This window comes from Vulpes lagopus, chromosome 4 (assembly GCF_018345385.1).
Source record: "Vulpes lagopus strain Blue_001 chromosome 4, ASM1834538v1, whole genome shotgun sequence".
Taxonomy (NCBI): domain Eukaryota; kingdom Metazoa; phylum Chordata; class Mammalia; order Carnivora; family Canidae; genus Vulpes; species Vulpes lagopus.
In genome coordinates this window covers 91,878,214-91,886,896 of record NC_054827.1, presented here as the reverse complement: position 1 = coordinate 91,886,896, position 8,683 = coordinate 91,878,214, and positions in this window count along the sequence as shown.

The following is an 8,683-nucleotide window of genomic DNA, read 5'->3' as shown; positions in this document are numbered from 1 at the left end:
AGGCCTGGTAATTAGCAAGCAATGTTCAGTACAAAAAAGTTTGCCATGGGATAAATTGTCTTTTTCTTTTATGACATCCACTCATGAAATTAAATTCTCCAGTTTAAGGAATTAAGTCTATGAACCTTTTATGTTATTGTTAATGCTGCTGAGAATCTGTTTCCTAACCTAAGGTCATAAAAATATTGTATTGTTTTGTCTATGAGTTTTGTTTTATTTTTATAGGTTTTGATTCTTCTTCAAATTAAACTTCTTAAATTCCATGACCAGTTGTCATAGCATCATTCATTGCACCCTCAATCATCCACAATGCCACCTCACATGTCCATGTAAGTATGGATCTGTTTTAGTCACATATTCATATATGTATGGATCTATTTCTACAGATTGATTCCTGCACAACTACCATATTATATTAATTATTAAAACTGGGAGACACATCTGAAAAGGACCCCAAATTAATCACACACTTGTACAATTGTCTCACCTAGAGTGTAAGAAGAACCTGTGATTTTGTTTTAACAAATAGAATGTAACTTGTCACTTCCTTGATCAGATTATTTTACAGAGGAAAGGTGAATGGATTTTGAGATCTGTTGTTTTCAAGCTAAAGAGAGATCATTATGGGTGGATCTGACTCAGGTGAAAACCCCTTAAAGGACTTAGACTTCCATGAAAAGAGATTCTCCTTCTGGTCTTAAAGAATTAAGCCAACATTAGCTCTACAGCTACAAATAATAAAATTCTGTGAACAATGTAATGAATTTAGAAGTAGATTCTTCCTTAGTCAAGCCTCCATATTAGAATGAAGCTCAGCTAATGCCCCAATTGCAGCCTTAAGACAGCCTAAACAGAGGACCCAGATAAGCCAAATCCATGCTTTTTACTCACAGAAACTATTGAATTATATAGGTGTTTTGTTTTAAGTCACTAAATTTGTGGTAATCTGTTACACAGAAATGAAAAATTAAGGGAAAATGACATCAACAAAATGGCCAAATAAGATGTCTCTTGAACATATTCCCCCCCCCCCGCCCCCGACAATAACACTAAACTGGCATCCATCCATCTTTGTGCCTTTGTGGGAGCTGTGGGATCCAGGTAGGAGGATATGAAATCCTGGGGCTATTCAAGAATGAAGACAGCCATTTTGAGAAAGCAGACTTTTACTGAAGTAACTGACTCATCAAAACTAAAAACAGCTCTGTTTGCCTGAGGACTCATCTATAGCCCTACTCGTCATTGGTTATGTTGATAGCACCATATGCCAAGGGACTCGTGAAAAGTCACACCTACTGTTTGTTGGGTAATAGGCATACAGAACTCAATCCCAGCTATGAACCATGAAATGGCTCATGAACCAGATCCAGCCTTCTTGGTCACTACCAGGGAATCTCTGAAGAACATGGATTTAGACATTCACCCACAGATGAGAGAGCCTTTGTGGAAGTCCAGGAGTCAGTGGAGATATTAAAGCTCCCCACCAGAGCAAAAAAATTGGAGACTGGACACATTGAAGAGGAACAGTTTGTCTTTAGCCATACCCATTCCCCAAGGCAGCACAGCTCAGTGCCAAGAGAGCTCTTCTTGGTCTGTGATTTCTCCTACAGAAGAAAGTGAGAAAGTGAGTGTCTGGCTTCCCCAGCTGTGTGGGATGTTGCTTATGAGGCCCATTTCTCTCTCCTCTCACACAGAGTGCTGAGTCCCGAGCTGCATGCCTAGAGTGTGGTGAGCACTGAGAGAATAGCAACCAGGGCTTGGAATGGAACATAATAAAGGGACACAGACCTTATTAACAGTCTCATGGACACCATCAGGAAGTCTGCTGCAGGTTGCTGGGGAAACCTCACCTATGGACCTCCCTAACTGGCCCACAGGTGCTTCTACTGCTCTGTGTGTCATTCCTTCCCCTAACAGTGGCTAGCTCCCTATGTGCATTCTCAGTGGTAGTAAGAACAAGCTTTAGTAGATGGCTAGTGAGCACAGGTGGAAAGCTGGCCCAAATCTGTAGGCCTGGGAGAAACTACAAGCTAGAGTACTCAGCAAAGCACTAGGGACAACAAAAGAGAGGCTGTTAGCACCCACTATGGCTTTTCCATATTTTGCCACTATGGCAAAATATTATGCCACAACAGGGAGCAGGCATACTCATGGAAAAAAATATGAGAAAGACTCAGAATACATAGGAAGCTGATGAAAGGTATTTATTTCCCAAAGTCAGGATGCAAAGACTGGAGGAAGTGACTGCTACTTCAAATGCAAAGACAGCAATGCAAGACTTTAAGGAATATAAAATATTAAGGAAACATGTCCCCAACAAGGATCATGATAATTTTCTAATAACCAAGTCCAAATACAGAGATCTGTGATTTACCCAATAAAGAATTCAAAATAACTATTTTAAGGAAGCTCACTGAACTATGAAAAAACAGAAAGGTAATTTAATAAAATAAGGAGAACAAGACACACAAAAAATGAGAAGTTTAACAAAGAGATAGAAATCACAGAAAAAGAAGCAAATAGAAATTCTGGAGCTGAAGGATACAATTAATGAGGTGGAAAAAATGCAATAGAAAGCATCTAAAAAAATCAGAAAAAAGCATCTGAAAAATCAGAAGAGAGAATCTATGAAGTAGAAGAACAGGATCTTTGAAATTATTCGGTAAAAAAGGGAAAAAGAATAAAACATAGTGAAGAAAAGCTATGTGATCTATAGAATATTATTATTTTTTTTTTTATTGGTGTTTAATTTACCAACATACAGAAAAATACCCAGTGCTCATCCCGTCAAGTGTCCACCTCAGTGCCCGTCACCCATTCCCCTCCAACACCCGCCCTCCTCCCCTTCCACCACCCCCAGCCCGCTTCCCAGAGTTAGGAGTCTCCATGTTCCGTCTCCCTTCCTGACATTTCCCAACATTTCTTTTCCCTTCCTTTATATTCCCTTTCACTATTATTCATATTCCCCAAATGAATGAGAACATACACTGTTTGTCCTTCTCCGATTGACTTATTTCACTCAGCATAATACCCTCCAGTTCCATCCACATTGAAGCAAATGGTGGGTATTTGTCGTTTCTAATTGCTGAGTAATATTCCATTGTATACATAAACCACATCTTCTTTATCCATTCATCTTTCGATGGACACCGAGGCTCCTTCCACAGTTTGGCTATTGTGGCCATTGCTGATAGAAACATCGGGGTGCAGGTGTCCCGACGTTTCATTGCATCTGAATCTTTGGGGTAAATCCCCAACAGTGCAATTGCTGGGTCGTAGGGAAGGTCTATTTTTAACTCTTTGAGGAACCTCCACACAGTTTTCCAGAGTGGCTGCACCAGTTCACATTCCCACCAACAGTGTAAGAGGGTTCCCTTTTCTCCGCATCCTCTCCAACATTTGTGGCTTCCTGCCTTGTTAATTTTCCCCATTCTCACTGGTGTGAGGTGGTATCTCATTGTGGTTTTGATTTGTATTTCCCTGATGGCAAGTGATGCAGAGCATTTTCTCATGTGCATGTTGGCCATGTCCATGTCTTCCTCTGTGAGATTTCTCTTCATGTCTTTTGCCCATTTCATGATTGGATTGTTTGTTTCTTTGGTGTTGAGTTTAATAAGTTCTTTATAGATTTTGGAAACTAGCCCTTTATCTGATATGTCATTTGCAAATATCTTCTCCCATTCTGTAGGTTGTCTTTTAGTTTTGTTGACTGTATCCTTTGCTGTGCAAAAGCTTCTTATCTTGATGAAGTCCCAATAGTTCATTTTTGCTTTTGTTTCTTTTGCCTTCGTGGATGTATCTTGCAAGAAGTTACTGTGGCCAAGTTCAAAAAGGGTGTTGCCTGTGTTCTCCTCTAGGATTTTGATGGAATCTTGTCTCACATTTAGATCTCTCATCCATTTTGAGTTTATCTTTGTGTATGGTGAAAGAGAGTGGTCCAGTTTCATTCTTCTGCATGTGGATGTCCAATTTTCCCAGCACCATTTATTGAAGAGACTGTCTTTCTTCCAATGGATAGTCTTTCTTCCTTTATCGAATATTAGATGACCATACATTTCAGGGTCCACTTCTGGGTTCTCTATTCTGTTCCATTGATCTATGTGTCTGTTTTTGTGCCAGTACCACACTGTCTTGATGACCACAGCTTTGTAATACAACCTGAAATCTGGCATTGTGATGCCCCCAGCTAAGGTTTTCTTTTTTAAAATTCCCCTGGCTATTCGGGGTCTTTTCTGATTCCACACAAATCTTAAAATAATTTGTTCTAACTCTCTGAAGAAAGTCCATGGTATTTTGATAGGGATTGCATTAAACGTATAAATTGCCCTGGGTAACATTGACATTTTTACAATATTAATTCTGCCAATCCATGAGCATGGAATATTTTTCCATCTCTTTGTGTCTTCCTCAATTTCTTTCAGAAGTGTTCTATAGTTTTTAGGGTATAGATCTTTTACCTCTTTGGTTAGGTTTATTCCTAGGTATCTTATGCTTTTGGGTGCAATTGTAAATGGGATTGACTCCTTAATTTCTCTTTCTTCAGTCTCATTGTTAGTGTATAGAAATGCCATTGATTTCTGGGCATTGATTTTGTATCCTGCCACGCTACCAAATTGCTGTATGAGTTCTAGCAATCTGGGGGTGGAGGCTTTTGGGTTTTCTATGTAGAGTATCATGTCATCGGCGAAGAGGGAGAGTTTGACTTCTTCTTTGCCAATTTGAATGCCTTTAATGTCTTTTTGTTGTCTGATTGCTGAGGCGAGGACTTCCAGAACTATGTTGAACAGCAGTGGTGAGAGTGGACATCCCTGTCTTGTTCCTGATCTTAGGGGAAAGGCTCCCAGTGCTTCCCCATTGAGAATGATATTTGCTGTGGGCTTTTCGTAGATGGCTTTTAAGATGTCGAGGAAAGTTCCCTCTATCCCAACACTCTGAAGGGTTTTGATCAGGAATGGATGCTGTATTTTGTCAAATGCTTTCTCTGCATCTAATGAGAGTATCATATGGTTCTTGGTTTTTCTCTTGCTGATATGATGAATCACATTGATGGTTTTACGAGTGTTGAACCAGCCTTGTGTCCCAGGGATAAATCCTACTTGGTCATGGTGAATAATTTTCTTAATGTGTTGTTGGATCCTATTGGCTAGTATCTTGTTGAGAATTTTTGCATCCATGTTCATCAGGGATATTGGTCTGTAATTCTCCTTTTTGGTGGGGTCTTTGTCTGGTTTCGGAATTAAGGTGATGCTGGCCTCATAGAACGAATTTGGAAGTACTCCATCTCTTTCTATCTTTCCAAACAGCTTTAGTAGAATAGGTATGATTTCTTCTTTAAACGTTTGATAGAATTCCCCTGGGAAGCCATCTGGCCCTGGACTCTTGTGTCTTGGGAGGTTTTTGATGACTGCTTCAATTTCCTCCCTGGTTATTGGCCTGTTCAGGTTTTCTATTTCTTCCTGCTCCAGTTTTGGTAGTTTGTGGCTTTCCAGGAATGCGTCCATTTCTTCTAGATTTCCTAATTTATTGGCATACAGCTGTTCATAATATGTTTTTAAAATCGTTTGTATTTCCTTGGTGTTGGTAGTGATGTCCCCTTTCTCATTCATGATTTTATTAATTTGAGTCTTCTCTCTCTTCTTTTTAATAAGGTTGGCTAATGGTTTATCTATCTTATTAATTCTTTCAAAGAACCAACTCCTGGTTCTGTTGATCTGTTCCACAGTTCTTTTGGTCTCGATATCATTGAGTTCTGCTCGAATTTTAATTAACTCTCTTCTTCTGCTGGGGGTGGGGTCTATTTGTTGCTTTTTCTCTAGTTCCTTTATGTGTAAGGTGAGCTTTTGAATTTGAGATCTTTCCAGTTTTTGAATGTATGCTTGTATTGCGATGTATTTCCCCCTCAGGACTGCTTTTGCTGCATCCCAAAGATTTTGAACGGTTGTATCTTCATTTTCATTAGTTTCCATGAATCTTTTTAATTCTTCCTTAATTTCCTGGTTGACCTTTTCATCTTTTAGCAGGATGGTCCTTAACCTCCACGTGTTTGTGGTCCTTCCATATTTCTTGTTGTGATTAAGTTCTAATTTCAAGGCATTATGGTCTGAGAATATACAGGGGACTATCCCGATCTTTTGGTATCGGTTCAGACCCGATTTGTGACCCAGTATGTGGTCTATTCTGGAGAAAGTTCCATGTGCACTTGAGAAGAATGTGTATTCAGTTGAGTTTGGATGTAAAGTTCTGTAGATATCTGTGAAATCCATCTGGTCCAGTGTATCATTTAAAGCTCTCGTTTCTTTGGAGATATTGTGCTTAGAAGACCTATCCAGGGTAGAAAGAGCTAGATTGAAGTCACCAAGTATAAGTGTATTATTATCAAGGTATTTCTTGAGTTTGGTTATTAATTGGTTTAAATATTTGGCAGCTCCCACATTCCGGGCATATATATTGAGGAGTGTTAAGTCCTCTTGTTGGATAGATCCTTTGAGTATGAGATAGTGTCCCTCTTCATCTCTCACTATAGTCTTCGGGGTAAATTTTAATTTATCTGATATAAGGATGGCAACCCCTGCTTTCTTTTGAGGACCATTTGAATGGTAAATGGTTCTCCAACCTTTTATTTTCAGGTTGTAGGTGTCCTTCTGTCTAAAATGAGTCTCTTGTAGACAGCAAATAGATGGGTCCTGCTTTTTTATCCAGTCTGAAACCCTGCGCCTTTTGATGGGGTCATTAAGCCCGTTCACATTCAGAGTTACTATTGATAGATATGAGTTTAGTGTCATCATATCTATTCAGTCCTTGTTTTTGTGGATTGTTCCACTGAACTTCTTCTTAAAGGGGAATTTTAAGAGTCCCCCTTAAAATTTCTTGCAGAGCTGGTTTGGAGGTTACATATTCTTTCAGTTCCTGCCTGTCTTGGAAGCTCTTTATCTCTCCTTCCATTTTGAATGAAAGCCTTGCGGGGTAAAGTATTCTTGGTTGCATGTTCTTTTCATTTAGGACCCTGAATATATCCTGCCAGCCCTTTCTGGCCTGCCAGGTCTCTGTGGAGAGGTCTGCTGTTACCCTAATATTCCTCCCCATAAAAGTCAGGGACTTTTTTTCTCTTGCTGCTTTAAGGATCTTCTCCTTATCTTTGGAATTTGCAAGCTTCACTATTAAATGTCGAGGTGTTGAACGGTTTTTGTTGATTTTAGGGGGGGATCTCTCTATTTCCTGGATCTGAATGCCTGTTTCCCTTCCCAGATTCGGAAAGTTTTCAGCTAGGATTTGTTCAAATACATATTCTGGCCCTCTGTCCCTTTCCGCGCCCTCGGGAACCCCAATTAAACGTAGGTTTTTCTTCCTCAGGCTATCATTTATTTCCCTTAATCTATCCTCATGGTCTTTTAATTGCCTGTCTCTTTTTTCCTCAGTTTCCCTCTTTGCCATCAACTTGTCTTCTATGTCACTCACTCGTTCTTCCACCTCGTCAAGCCTCGTCGTTAGGACTTCTAGCTTGGATTGCATCTCATTTAATTGATTTTTAATTTCTGCCTGATTAGATCTAAATTCTGCAGTCATGAAGTCTCTTGAGTCCTTTATGGTTTTTTCTAGAGCCACCAGTAGCTGTAAAATAGTGCTTCTGAATTGGCTTTCTGACATTGAATTGTAATCCATATTTTGTAACTCTGTGGGAGAGTGGGCTGTTTCTGATTCTTTTTTTTGAGGGGTTTTCCTTCTAGTCATTTTGCTCAGTGCAGAGTGGCCAAAAACAAGTTGTATTGGGAAAAGGAGAAAAAGAGAGAGAAGGAAAGAAAAGAGAAAAAGAAAAAAGAGAAAGAAGAAAAAAATAGGGGAAAAAGAGAAGAAAAAGAAAGAAAAAGAAAGAAAGGAGAAAAAAGAAAAAAGGGGGGGTGGGGGAAGCAATCAGAAATCAAGAAGAAAGAGAGAAAAAAAAGCACAAAACAAAACAAAACAAAAAAAAAAAAAAACAAAAAAAAAACAAAAACAAAAACAAAAAAACAAAAAACAAAAAAAACCCACGGGGGAGTATCTTCCGATTCTGTGTAGTTTAAGTCCCTTGACTTCCCTTGGAACTGGTCCGTCTCGCTGGTCTTCTGGGGGAGGGGCCTGCTGTGCTGATTCTCAGGTGTTGGCACTTGGGGGAGCTGCTCTGCCCCTGCCTGGTGCAGGGCTCGGTGGGGGTTGTTGACCCCGTGAGGCCCCGGGAGGAAGCCACAGTGGCGGGGGCAGCTCTGGGACCCTGGATCCAGCCCCCGCAGTAGCTCCGGGGCTCTCCTTCTGCAGGGCCTGGGGGCTCCGGGGCGGGGCCGCTGATCTGCTCAGTTCCAGGCAGGAGCGTCCTTGCTGTCCTGGGCCCTCCCGGCCTCTGCCTGTCCCGGGGGAGGCCGGATCCTGGGCTGTGTCCCGGCGCCCTGTGCTCCGGGGCCTGCGCTGTTGGATTCGCGCTCCCGGCGGTGCAGCCCCCTCCGCGGAGCCGCCGCCCGAGCCTCTCCGAGCTGTTCCCGGAGCCGCGCAGCCCCCTCCGCGCGGAGCTTCTTCCTCCGCCCGAGCCGCCGCCGCTGAGCTGTTCCCGGAGCCGCGCAGCCCCCTCCGCGGAGCCGCCGCCCGAGCCCCTCCGAGCTGTTCCCGGAGCCGCGCAGCCCCCTCCGCGCGGAGCTTCTTCCTCTGCGCGAGCCGC